Source organism: Enhydra lutris, unplaced genomic scaffold (assembly GCF_002288905.1).
Source record: "Enhydra lutris kenyoni isolate GAN:26980312 unplaced genomic scaffold, ASM228890v2 scaffoldscaffold9, whole genome shotgun sequence".
In the NCBI taxonomy this organism is placed as follows: Eukaryota; Metazoa; Chordata; class Mammalia; order Carnivora; family Mustelidae; genus Enhydra; species Enhydra lutris.
In genome coordinates, this window is record NW_019154093.1 from 24,636,147 (window position 1) to 24,650,102 (window position 13,956).

A 13,956-nucleotide genomic window follows, 5' to 3' on the forward strand; every position below is an offset into this window, starting at 1 on the left:
GAGAGAGAGAGAGAGAGAGAGAGAGAAGGAAAGATGAGAAACACTAAGGAGCAGGGGGAAAAAATATGAAAGATGAAAGCAGGTAGTTTGTTTTTCTTCCCTGGTGTTTGTTATAGATTATTCGGGACCAGCTGGAAGGGAACAGAGTGAATGGACCCAGCTAATTAGATCTTCATTTGATTTTGTGTTTGTTTGTTTGACTACTTAGTTTATAACTTGGCAGGGAATTTTATCATATATACTCTGCTAACTGGTTTATCTAAACTGAGATTGAGCATGAACAAAATTGACATTGGATTTGAGGCTTCAGACCACACAGAAGAGGGGAGGAGGCGCTTTCAAGTAAACACTGACGTCTAGGTGCAGTAGCAGACCTAACAGGGAGACCCCAGTAGCCTCTCAGTGTCCCCAGGGACGGCAGAGTTGGTAAGCATGGCTGGGCTGAGCACACACCAAGTGAGACCCTGGGAGCAGCACGGCAGCCTCTTAAGATCGTGGGATTTACAATCAGATCAGAGTTTAATTCCTGGCATGGCTCCTCACTACTGTTTTTATCCTCCCTGCGCCTCACTATTCCCACTTACGAAATGGGATAATAATGCTGCCCTGTTGGGCAGAGGCAAGGATTCATTGAACTAGCAGGGAAGATGCTTAACACTAACTATAGCTTTTAGGAAGGGCTTGGTTCTCTATTCCTCCTTGCCTCTGTTGTTGAAGAGGACGGACGCCGAGGCTGCTGGTTAAGCTCCAATCATTTACAACCTGGTTCCCATTAGAACCAAATCCAGGGACTTCAACGACATACCTTTTCAGCTTCCCTGTGGGTAAATTATACTGGATTTCAGTTTCCCTAGTGGCAAACCCTATTCCAAGCAATGACTTCTAACCCTGGGCATTTGCAGTCCTTGGAAGGTACACACTTCCACCTCTGGGATCCTCCAGTGGAGTGTCCTTGCTCCTTGGCCTGACATTTCTCACTGTGTCTCTAACCTGAGCTCAGGCACCATCTTGGGGTTTCTCCTCCAGACACTGGGCTCTGTGCCTCTCCTTGGGGCTCACTTGGCAATCTCTAGGATCATAATCAGAGACCATGCTCTCCATGCTGTCCGTGTTGGTTTATTTGCCTGTCAGAATGCAAGGTCCTTGGGATGCCTGGGTGGCTCAGTGGGTTAAAGCCTCTGCCTTCAGTTTGGGTCATGATCCCAGAGTCCTGGGATCAAGCCCCAGGTTGGGCTCTCTGCTCAGCAGGGAGCCTTCTCCCCGCACCATCCCCGTCTGCCTCTCTGCCTACTCTGTCAAATAAATAAATAAAATCTTAAAAAAAAAAAAAAAGAATGCAAGGTCCTTGAATGCAGGAACTGGCTTCTGTCTCTGATCTCTAGTCCCTAACATGATACCTGCTTGTGTGACTGACTGCGGGCCAGTCACTTGCCTCCTTTAGTCTCAATATTCTCATCCATAATATGGGGATAATAAGAGGGCCTAAGGGTTAATTGACTCAAGACACATAAAAGCTCTTGGTACCGTTCCTGGTACGTAGCAAGTGCTCAGTGTATATGAGCTATTGCAAGTCTCATTTGACTTATTGAATGAATGACCAGCTATGAGCAAGATCTGTCAGTGCCATCGAGGAATTTGGTGTAGTAAGGGCAATGTACAAACAGCTCACAATAAAACCATGTGCCAATAACATGCAAGTCCATTAAAAAAAGGAAAAAACAGTACAAAAGAAAGATTCATTTAAAATTTGACTGTTAAAGTAAGGATGAAAAATTAAGCAGCATAACATTGGCATGTATTCGTGTGTATACGTAGGGAGGAGAGAGGGAAGGATACATAGAAAGTAACAGAATATCAAGGACTTAGGCGCCAAAGAGCTGTGAATGAGGCTTCTCCAATTTACTTGGAGTTTCCCACCTACCAAAGCAGAAAATTGGGCCAATTTTTCATTAAAAATCTTTGATTCTAGCAGTAAGAGATTATCAAGGGATTTGCAACAAGGACGCTATTGGCATTGTGGGAGGGACAGTTCTTTATTGGTGAGAATGTCCCATGTATTGCAGGCTTCTGGTTGCTGAAGGGTTAGTTGTGTCCTTGAGTCAGTGTGACAATCACAGAATTTCTCTATACATTCACAAATGGTCCTTAGGGACAGAGCTACCTCAGCGGACAACCACTCAAGTAACCCATTTGGTTTCAAGGAAGAAGAGGTCAAGATTCAGAGAGAGGACCTGACTATCCTCTCTCCCAGACCAGTAACATCAAAGCCAGGCCCCCAACCCCACATTTCTTGATCCTGGTTTGGTTTCTATCAGTGTTCTATTGCTCAGTGTTTTCTTTTTAAAAATGTTCTTGATTCTATTACCTCTACCATATACTGAAACAAACCCACACTCTGCATTTGAAGATTGCTTTAATTTCCCAATTAAACCTTAATTTCCCAAGTAAACCATTATCTTGTATGGGGAGATGATGGGGGATAAATGGCCAATTATCCCATGGCAGAAACCAGAGGGCCTCAGTGCTCTTGGATGCTTAGAGTGTTCTGAGTGAGAAGTTAGAATGCCCCATTTCCCCCATGGAGGCTGTGCCAACATACTTTCCCTGAGACTTCCCAGGCCAGGCAATTTGACTCACTGATTCCGAGAATTCAGACAGCAAAGCCCAAGATCTTCCTTCTTTTGGCTGCATTTATGTGGTGTTTCTGATGGAACCAAATGGCTGCGTGGAGGAGTGTGTCATTCGGTACAACTGTTATCACAGCTCAGTGTTGAGAAACTCCTCGCAGATGTTCTCCTGGGTAAGGAGGACCAGATGTCATCTGGGTCTTTGTCAGCCTGAGGATCGGCTGGGTCCTACAGACAGTTTAGAGGGAAGACATTTGGATTTACAGCTGGAACCTGACCTGAGGTTTTCTGCCTCTGCAGCTTAAGCCTTTGGGAACTTGATCGAATGCAATTCTCCTTTTGGAGGTTTGCCCTGGAAGTACTGAACTCACATGGCTGTTGGTAATCTCAGACAATGAGAGAGCTGTTTGCCTTTTCAAGGCAGCATACCATGGTGGAGAACACCAATGATCCAGTTTCCTTTGTGCATGCATGCTGGAGACAGAGCTGAACCTCATCCCAGCCCCCTTGCCCTTGGAAAGGGGGAGCCAATGGAAGGTGGAGAAGTGATGCATCTCCCTTGCACAGCATTCCACCCTCTCTTTCCCCTTCTTATGTACTCCATTCCCCAATACAGTTCGATTCCAAAATCTACCCCCATCCCCACTGGAGCACCACTGCTATTTGAAAGACAAACCTATGGTTAGACCCTGTTTCTGGAACTTACTCTCTGTGACCTCCAGAAGGTCATCCTACAGCTGAGAAAACTGAACTCAGAGAAGAAAAGTGGGACTAATAGAACCTAGGTTATGGGATTATTGTGAGATTAAATGAGACTGTGGGTGGGAAGCATCGGGCACAGTGCCTGGCATGTAGAAGGTGCTCGATAAACGTCAATCACAACATTCTTCCTTCTCCCTAAAGAGTGAAGAGCTTTGTTTTTTGTCAAAGGAAACCACTGAGCACAGGGAGCAGTAGCTAAGAAACTGGGGGAGAGGTACGTAGGCATTTCCTGATTCCCTTACCACAATTGCAACCCCATTTAAGAACTCATCTTTTTGGGGTACCCTGGACTGGAAGAAGCATTGATCTTGGTTTTGGGGTTTGTTTTTGTTTTTGTTTTTGTTTTAAGTCTTGGTTCTTTGGACACATAGCTGCTCTTCTTCTCTGGACTTTAGTTTCTCTTTAGAATGGCAGGGCTGGACTAAATGACCTCCAAGAGCCCTCTATCTCTGCCAGAGTGGAATTCCATGCTAATGTGAGAAGACTGAAAGACTGTGGAGAGAAAGGCATCAAGGATGGGGAATGAGCTGGAACGGAGGCTTAACGGTATCATATAACAGGTCCCGAAGGACATAATCCATGCTCCAAGGTCATACAGAAAAGATCTACAGTCTTGGAGTCCATAAATAATCCCTGGATGGTGGACTCTTAAATATCCGATGACACTGGATGCCACAGTAGGGGAGCAAGCCCGTTCTTCTCACAAACTCTAGTGTTGCGAACTTTTGCAAGATCTGATTCGGGCTTGCTTTCTTTTCCTTTTCTTGTCTTTTTCTTCTTCCTCTTTCTCCTCTTCCCCCTGTCCTCTTTCTCTCTAGGCTCCTTCCCCTCCCTTCTCCTCCCCCTCTCCTGGTTTGCTACTGACAACTACTTTCCCATTTTTCAAGAACTTTGCTTCTTTTGTTTGTCTTTTAGATGCATGCATTTTATTATCTACTTTCCAACTCAACTTAATTATGTGCATTTTCTTCTATCTCTTATTTAGCCTTACCCATCTCTCCGGATACTCTGGGGAGAGAATCAGGTCACTTTTTGATTAAACAATCATAGTGACTTAATAACAACACTAATAACAGACTGGCTGTTTATAAATTCAAGAGTGTCAGGCGCCATAATTTTAACTACTATTGCAGGCAGTTGAGGTTGTTGCTGAAAGATCATGGTGGGAGGAGGCAATTCTGGGAAAAACAAGTTGAAGACAAATAGGCTCTTTCCAACACTGTTTACAGTCTTTAAGGATAATTACGAATTCCAAGATTTCGGGGACAAAATCATTAACTCTGACATTCCAATCAACCTTGAAATTAACTCCAATCTGAAACTTCAGCCACTGGGTAGACATTTTTTGATGTGTAATCATGTGCTTTTTTTCCTTTGGAGTAGAAAATCAAGAGCACAATTTGGAATCATCTAGACAGTGTTACCATAGCATTTTATTCCCAAGGTGGCCTTAATTACAATTATAGGGAAATAGAGATTTCACCTACATTAAGCCTCCATCCTTCCCTTCATCCTTAATACATACAGGTTGAAAAATTTGATTAGAAACCACAACATCCCAAATTCTTAGCACAGTGCCCAGGTTTTGTCAAAAAGTCAAATGATTTCATTTTCTCAGCCACTCGGCAACCAAAGTATCACTATCACCAATTAGAAATGAGTTTCAGACTTCAAAGTAGTAGACCCAAGATTTGATTCCTAGTCGATCTGATTCCAAGACCTCTCTTTCCACTCTTGTGCCCAGAAATTCCTTCTGCTTACTATTGTTTTGATTACCCCCAAATCAACACCAATATTTTTCTTTTCTTGTGGAATACGAAAATCAAAAGGTGCTAAAACTCTGGAAAAAAAACTACAATAATGTAAGTTTCCATTTTCCATTAAGAAAGCATTTCATGCTTTCCTTCACTCATTTCCAGTCAACTGTCCTCTTCATGGTAGCATTATTGCTAGTTTTATTTTATGTTTTTACTTTCTGAATCTCCCAGTCCATGACTATATGCCTCTTGAGGAAAGAGATCATCTCTGTGGCATTTGCAATTTCTCTCCATGGCTGACTCTAATGCCTGGCCTCTGGCAGACACTCACATACTGAGTGCTCCCTACTATGTAATTACTCTTTAGCCGATGTTTAACTGGTGCTTTTCTTGTATAATTATTCAAGACCAGTAAGACCTCAGGCCACTGAATGTAGTTGGAGAGAGAAGATTAAAACTGGGAGTGAACAGTTAATGATGGAAGACAGGACCAAGGGACCAGTGAGTCTTTGGGCTCACCTGTCAAGACCTCTGAGCTTTCCTCATTGGGATGGAACATGTATGAAGGGGAATGTCCTGGTTATTCCCTGTTTGTCCTCCAGATCTACTCTCTACTCCTCTCTGACTCACTCTGTGCCCAGAGTCTGACCTCTATAGAATGTATCACCCAGGCTCTTTTTCCTGTTTCCCAGTTGAGTGTGGCCACTAAGTGCTGGTAGGATAGTGGAGGGCAGAAAAGAAAGAGGGTGAATATTTAATCTTTCTACTCCCTCCCTGCCTTGCTGTGGTTTAGGCAGTGGCTACATCCCTCTAAAGCAGTGGCATCTATTGGCAGCCCCTCTCCCCCCTTCCTAGTCTCACTGGGCTCCAGACATGCTGGTCCCTTTTCTTGCCCTTTTAGCTAGTGGGATAGCAATAACTTCCTGCAATCTTTAGTCTCTGGGTATGTTGGTTCTCTTAATGCTGTGCACACCTCTGTAAATATTCTCTTCTTTAACTTTTCATCAATTAAATGTGTTGAGTGTTCTGCTCCTTGCCAGAACACTGACTGACACCATAAATGTTGGACTGTATAGTTGCAGACTATGTATTAACATGGGCTGGTCAAGCAGAACCTCTCCCTGAAGCCAGAGGCATGTCTGCTTAAGTGACAGGAAGTATGTGGACAGAGGCTAATGGTCTCTATAGCTTTATTTAGGCATTGTAGCTCTAAAGCCTTCCATCATTCATTCATTCATTCATTCATTCATTTGTGTTTGTTATTCAATGTTCATTCATTCATTCATGTTATGCATGTTTAGTCAATGAATCTTGGGGAGAGGGTGGCCACTGTGTGTCAGGCAGTCTTCTAAGCTCTAAAGTTAGATCACAAATAAAACCGACAAAACATTAGGGTGATTGGAATTTTCATTCTGGCTAAAGATGACAGATATTTTCTCTCTTGTTCTTTCTTTTTCTTTTCTCAGATGGGGAAGTAGAGGAGGATAAAGAGTAGGGCTGTATGGCTCTCTGTTTGCTTAAGAAGTTAACCTCCAGAACAAATATTTCTTACAAGTATCTGGCTCTCTAAATCTCTATTCTTCTGAGAGTGAAGTACTGTGGTTCCCTTTCTTGCTACTCGAAAGCATGTTGGTTTCTGCCAGTGTTGGATTCTGTCAATACTAATCCCAACAAATTTTATCTGGGTCAAAGCCTAATGATGTGTGCTTTTTTCCATGAGCAAATCAAGTTTTTGTACAATCATGGACTGAATTTGACATGGATTATTGGTCAGCTGTAGAGATAGACTCACATTTTACATTCAGAGTGTTGGATCCTTGGAGCACCTGTTCAGTTGGTTGAGTGTCCAACTCTTGATTTTGGCTCACATCATGATCTCAAGATCATGAGATCGAACCCCACGTCTGACTCTGCACTGAGCATGGGGCCTGCTTGGGATTATCTCTCTCTCTCCGACTCTGCCCCACCCCACCATCTCCCCACTCCCTACTTGCTTGGTTTCTCTAAAATAAATAAAATCTTTAAAAAAAAATGTCAGATCCAGAAAATACTTAAGGCATGGGAAATTCCTGATACAGCATTTAGCACATAATACATATTGAACAGGTTTTATTATTCAATTCTCACAGCAACCTACATAGATGTTCTATCATTCTAATAGATGAGAATTATATTATATTTTTAAATATTTTAAGAAATCTCTACCCCCAACGTGGGTTTCGAACTCACAACATCAAGCTCAAGAGTCACATGCTCCACTGACTAAGCCAGCTCAGCACCCTAAGGTGAGGATTATTATACCTTTCTAATGGATAACAAAAGTGAGACTTGAGATGATTCAGAGTAAATGTTGTAAAAAAGAAAAAAGGCTGAAATAAGATATCTGTGACAGGTGATTCTAACATAAGTATACACCATGGGCATGGCCATGAATGGTGTTCAATTCCCCAAAAACTTCATGAAATTTTTTCTGTTGTCTCCATACAAGTTAGCATCTTAGTATATAAATGAGTGAAAATATTATAGAACTATATTTGAATCTGCTTTAATTCACAAAAAATACATAAACCAATTACAACCCCTATTTTTTCATTAATGCTTATAATAAGTAATGTATACCAAGATTCATAGTTCATCACAAATATTGGAGTGCATGTACTAGCACCCCTGGGGAGAAGCATTACTGGTGATGAGTTAGTTCAAGGATTCCTAAACTTTTCCTCGCCAAAGTTTTATCCTAGGGTTTTTTCCCCTTCGGAGTTGTCAAGTTTTTAAAAATAATTCTACATTTTACTGCTGTTAATTAGTAAAAAAATTTAAAAGAAGGCAGAATGAATTTGCCAGTACTACTTCTTCAGTATTGCTTGCAAAACTTTCAGTATTTGAAAGAGTGTTGCAAACACAGGTTGAGAAGCCCTCATAAACTCTATGAGCATTTGTTGCATATTTGTGGGGTTACGTTAGGCCACCCACCCCTTCAGAAATGTTTTCTCCTCTGTCTCCTGCCCAAACACGTAAGAATTAATAGTAGGACAAAGTTCTCTGGCATAGAGTCATGTTATATCCTTACCGTTTACATAAGCAAATATTTTTTATATTGTAGTAGAAAATCTATTGAGTGAGAAAATGATCATGACATTTTGTTTATGGGAAAATTGTAGACTACAAAACAACATTTACAATCTAATGTCATTTTTGTAATTAAAAAAAAAAACTGTTAACACTGGGATGTCTCATTGTGCGTTTCTCTACTTTCTAGAATGTCCACAACAAACTTGTGGCACTTTGGGTTTTTCTAGTTCTCTTTTTTTTATTAGTGAAATGTGACTTAACATTCAATATTATAATACTATACAACACAACATACAGTATACAATACTATACAATACATACAATATTAAAGTACAATATTAAACTCATATTTTAGTGAACTTTTACTATCTAGATCAGATAAAAATCCTCCCAACACCTTAAGGGGTTCCCTTATGTCCTCTCCCAGTTAATACACTCTATACATGTCACGACTATTGAGGTATGTATCACCATTGATTCATTTTGCCTTTCCTAATTCATAAAAAATGAAATAGTTTTTATTTACTTGCACTGATCTTTATTCACTTGTGCCATGAGACTGATGCATGTTGTATGTACCAGTTTGATATTTCTCATTACTTTATTGTATCCGTTGTGTCCGTATGGGCTCTTGCTTCATTTCAGCTTCTGGCTACATTGAAAAAAATTCACAGTCCATGACCAAGAATTTAGCACCCAGAAAAGTACCTAACACAAGTTTTATTAATTTGTGCAACAAAAGGCATGCCCAAGGAATGTTCAAAGCAACTTCATTTGGTCTTAATAGATCCTTCCAAATTTCCAAGTTGAGGGCATTAAAGTTCCAGGTGCTCCACATTTAGAAATGGTAGGATTTTGTCCTGGCTCTTTTCCTTCTTCCATTTAGTAATCCCTGTGGATATGCACTGGTGTCTAATTGTGGTTTAATTTACATTTCCCTGGAGGCTAATAATGTTGATCATGTGCTTAATGGTCATTTGGATAGCCTCTCATGAAATGCCTCTGTAAGTCTTTTGATTATCTTAAAAAAACTTACCTGTCTTATTAATGACTTATAGTTCTTTACATTTTTCAATTATTAATTCTTCATTGGCTATCTGTAATGTAAATATCTTTTCCTATTCTATTGTCTTTTCTCTGCCCCAATGGTATCTCTAGATAAGCTATAGTTTTTAGTATCAATAAAGTCAAATACATGACTCTTTTCCCTGATGGTTAGCATATTTTGTACTATACTTAAGAAATATTTGCCCACCCCAAGGTCATGAAGTTATGCTTTTCTGTTATCTTCCAGAGATTTTATTTTCTTGGCTCATCATGTCAGGTCTACAATCCATCTAGAATTGAATTTTGTGTGTGTTAGAGTTAAGGTTCATTTCTGTATTAGTATCCAATTAGTTCAGTACCAATTTTTTTTTGGCAGAGGGAGAAGCAGGCTCCCTGCCAAGCAAGGAGCCCGATGTGGGACTCGATCCCAGGACCCTGGGATCATGACCTGAGCCGAAGGCAGCCGCTCAACCAACTGAGCCACTCAGGCGTCCCAGTTCAGTACCAATTTTTAAAAACCTCTTTTTCCACTGCAGGCATCTTTGATATGAATCAAGTGAATGTGTATGCATACATATGTTTCTGGCATTTTATTTGTTCCACTGGTTTTCTGTTCCTAGATCAATGCCACACTTGATTTAATTAATGTAGATTTATGGTAAGTCTTGAAATCTGGTAGTATAAGTACTGCCACTTTATTCCTCTTTTTCCAGATTATCTTTGTTTGGCTCAGCTCTTTACAGTTCCATATAAGTTTTACAATCAGCTTGTTGATTTCCATATAGTGAGCCTTGCCTGCTCTCGACCCTAAACCCCTCAGGAATCCTTTGCTCCTCACATCTGCCCTTCTTATTCAGCTTCTGTATATTGTATTTCCTATAGCCTGTACCTATGATTCTCTTTGAAAGATGCCCTGAAAATTACAGGAGCCACTGTGACGAAATGTAGAGAGAGCTGTAAATGCCAGGGAGTTTATGTCCTCCATAGATCTTAGCAATGACTAACTGTTGCTGGAGTTTGAAAGACCAGCTTATGTGCAGTGAAATGAGAAATGTTCTGGGTGTCAGTTACATTCCTGAGTTTCCCTGTGGGATCAGGCAGAAGCTAGATGTTTGCTTGCCTTTTTACCCTTCCATGTTCTACTTCTCCACGTTCTGATCAGTTTCTTCTGAGAACATCTCTTTAATAAATTACTTGCATGCAAACCTCATCTCAGGATCTACTTTATGGTGATCCAAACTAAGCCATTCTGAAAAAAAAAAAAATGCTGGGATTTTGATTGGGATTGTGCTGAATGTATAGATCAGATTCGGGAGAACTGACAAAATCACAGTATTGAGTCTTCCAATCCAGGAACATGGTATGTTCTTCAGTTTGGGCAACTGTCCTTTGATTTCTCTCAGTAATGTTTTGAAAACTTGTATATAGAAAAATACAAATTTTTTGTTAGATTCTTAGTATTTGATATTTCTTAAAGCTATTATAATGTTTTTAAAGTTCTTTTTTTAATTGTATATTTGTGAATTTAGTGGTCTTACTAAATTCAGATGTTAGTTCTAATAATCTGTCCATAGATTCTTTTAGATTTTCTACATATACCATTAATGTTATCTGTGTATATTTTTTCCTTTCCCATTCTTGTGCTCTTTTCCCTCTTAAATTCTTGCACTGGCTAACATCTTCAGTATAATACTGAACAGAAATATTTATAGGGCAAACATCAAATTTCCCTCCACTGGACACCAGGGACACATGGTATCCTCAGCTTAACCTTTCAGCGGAGAAATATTGAAGATGTATAAATTCAGTTCTACAACCACCAATTTTATGTGTTGGCAAAAATTTGACATCAAACCTGTGAAAGGTATGCAACATATCTCTTGTCATTTGAGAACCACTGACTTAGTGTGTTTACTAATGAGTGTGTTTACCATCATATGCACCAGTCAGTACAATACTTGGTGGGGGGAGGGTATAGGTGTCCAATTTTGGTAATATTACATTCAGAGTTTAATGTTCTTTCTGGCCAACCTATCCCACTTTCTCCATAATGTTCCCCAAAGAATTGTACAAATAATAACAGGATGAAAACCAAAGAATTTTAATTACAAGTTGCCTAAGTATTCTTTTTTATTATGTTCAATTAGCCAACATATAATACATCATTAGTTTTTGATGTTGTGTTCAACGATTCATTAGTTATGTATAACACCCAGTGCTCATCACCACATTGTTCTCCTTAATACTGCCTAAGTAACACCTCTTCAACAAGGAGTCTTTCATTGACGCACTCAGGTGAACTCAGCTGAATGACCTGCAAGTTCAGCCTCATACCTCTTATTGCATGTGTGTTTTGTCATTATTTGTCCAGTGACATCCCCAGGAGCCATGGATCATGCATGCCCTATTGTTCATTGCTCAAACATCCTAAGATCCTAGAAGGTACCTGCCACAGATCTACCATTTGTTGACTTTTAACTAGTATAAGAGAGTTAGATGTAGAAAATGTCATTCCATCTATATGTGACACAAAGCCCCAGTTTACTCATTCTTTGGTCAGTCGTTCAAAAAGTATTTATACGAAGACATGCTATCTGCCAGGTCCTCCATCAAGCATATCACTTAATTCTCTCAACATCCCTCCAACATAGACATTATTATCCTCATTTGATAGATGAGTAAACTGGGGCTGGGTTGTAGCACAGCTTATAGTCAAATCAAATCTATTCAAATCCCAAAGTGATGTTTAACAAAACAAAATAACAACAACAACAAAAAAACCCAAACAGGCAAAAAAAAAAATATATATATATATATATATATATATATATATATATACATATATATGTAGTGGAGAGAAGGCCTAGTAGGGCATGGTCACTGCTTTGGAAGATCTGAATGGCTATCATGTGGCACCAGCAGGGTCTATTATTATACATAAAAGCCAAACTGGCACCTGTCAGAAACTCCAGACACCAAGAAAAAAATAGGGGCAGAAGTTTCTGGTGAGAAGAACTCTCCAATGGGAGAATGGTGAGCTTTAGTGCTGTGAGTTCCTATGTGGTTACTCTGGGGCAGACCCCCTGCTAAGGTATGAGTACCATGATGCAAACCTTGCCTTTTTGGAGCATAGTCTTAATGCAGAAGCTGCATGAGTCATTTACTTGTTTACTGCTTGTGAGTGCACCCCAAGGTGCTATGGACCTTGTGCCTGACAATGCCTTCTCAGAGCCTTCCTTGAGAGATCTGGATGTCGTTACAGAAAGGTCTTATGAAAAAAGTAGGAGAGTTCTAGGTGAAGAAGAGAAAGGCATTCCAAGCAGAGAGGTTGACCCATGAAGAAGACCACACACAAAGTGCCTATAGTGTATATCAGGCCAGAATGCGAGTAACTTAGTTGTGTGAAAGGTTAAGACAAATGTATTGTGGCAATAGCCTGGGAAAACAAGCATCAGATCTTAGAAGGTCTTGAATAAGCCTCCCAAGGAGCTCAGACTTCCTGTGACCATCACAGCTGAGCTCGAAGCTAGGGCTTGCCCATAGTTGCCAGACTGTCTCTTCCATGCATCCCAGTGTCTCTTAGCTAGTCTTGCTTCTGGCCCCAGTGTGGAAAATGTGTTAATTAATGATGAAAACTGTTCTACTCTCCAGGCCTGTAAAGGCTTCCTGGGAGCATTTTGTAGAAAGAGGTCCTGGCTGTTGCTGTCAACAGTTGTTGTGACTCCTGTAATAACGGTATCCTCGTCCCTAGGCAGTTTTCTCTTCTCCTGGGTGTGCCTGCCTCAGTGTCATTCAGAACATTACATCACTGTGGCCTGGTGTTCCAGTGTGCACAGATCCATCCAGGCCTGGAACCCGTCAGAGACACAGGGAATTAGATGTGTCAGGAAGAGAGGCAGGGCTATGTAGCTGGGACAGTTTCCATGTAGCTTTTTTGGCTCCCCATGGTGTTTGTGGAAAAGGAATATGTTTTGCTAAGGAGTGAGGTGCTCTTTGCTACAATGACTTTTTTTTTTTTTTTTTTGCCCCCAGAGGTCATTCTTGTATTTATTGCTTTATGACTTTAAATATGTAATAAACCAGTTTGTTTTTTAGCTGTAGTACCAATGAAATTATACCACTCTCATGCAAATCCTCTTCTGGCAAACTTTTCCAAGCATTCAGCAACAGGGGACATTTGTGGGGTGGAAAGGAAAGGGGAAGAAGATCCCGGCATTTGGGGGCAAACACTGAAGGGTATGTGAAAACTCAAATGTGATTCACTTGGAGAGGCGTCTCTATCTATCTATTACAGATGTGTAATTGGGTACATCTCCTTAACAAGGAGCCTCAGGAGTTAGGAGAAATTCCTTTCCCTCCCCACTGCCAATTAGACTCCACTCCCATCTAATTGGTGACTGAAACCTACTCTTCATTAATGCACCCCTCCCTAGACCCATTTTTCACCCTTCTCTCACCTGCTGTTTGCCCAAGAAGACTGACATCTACAGATCAATCACATGACCCAGGCTCTCCTGACCTCTAACTTCTGGTTGGGTTTGGCTAGAGAGGGGCAAATGGCACAGGATCAAAGAGTGGAAGAGGAGAGAGGCAGGGTATGTTATTTCTTACCCTTCTTCCCCTAGCTTGGCCATGGTCTATAGAAGCTGTACTCCTGACTCTGTCTCTAGCTCCTATTGGATCAGCCATCG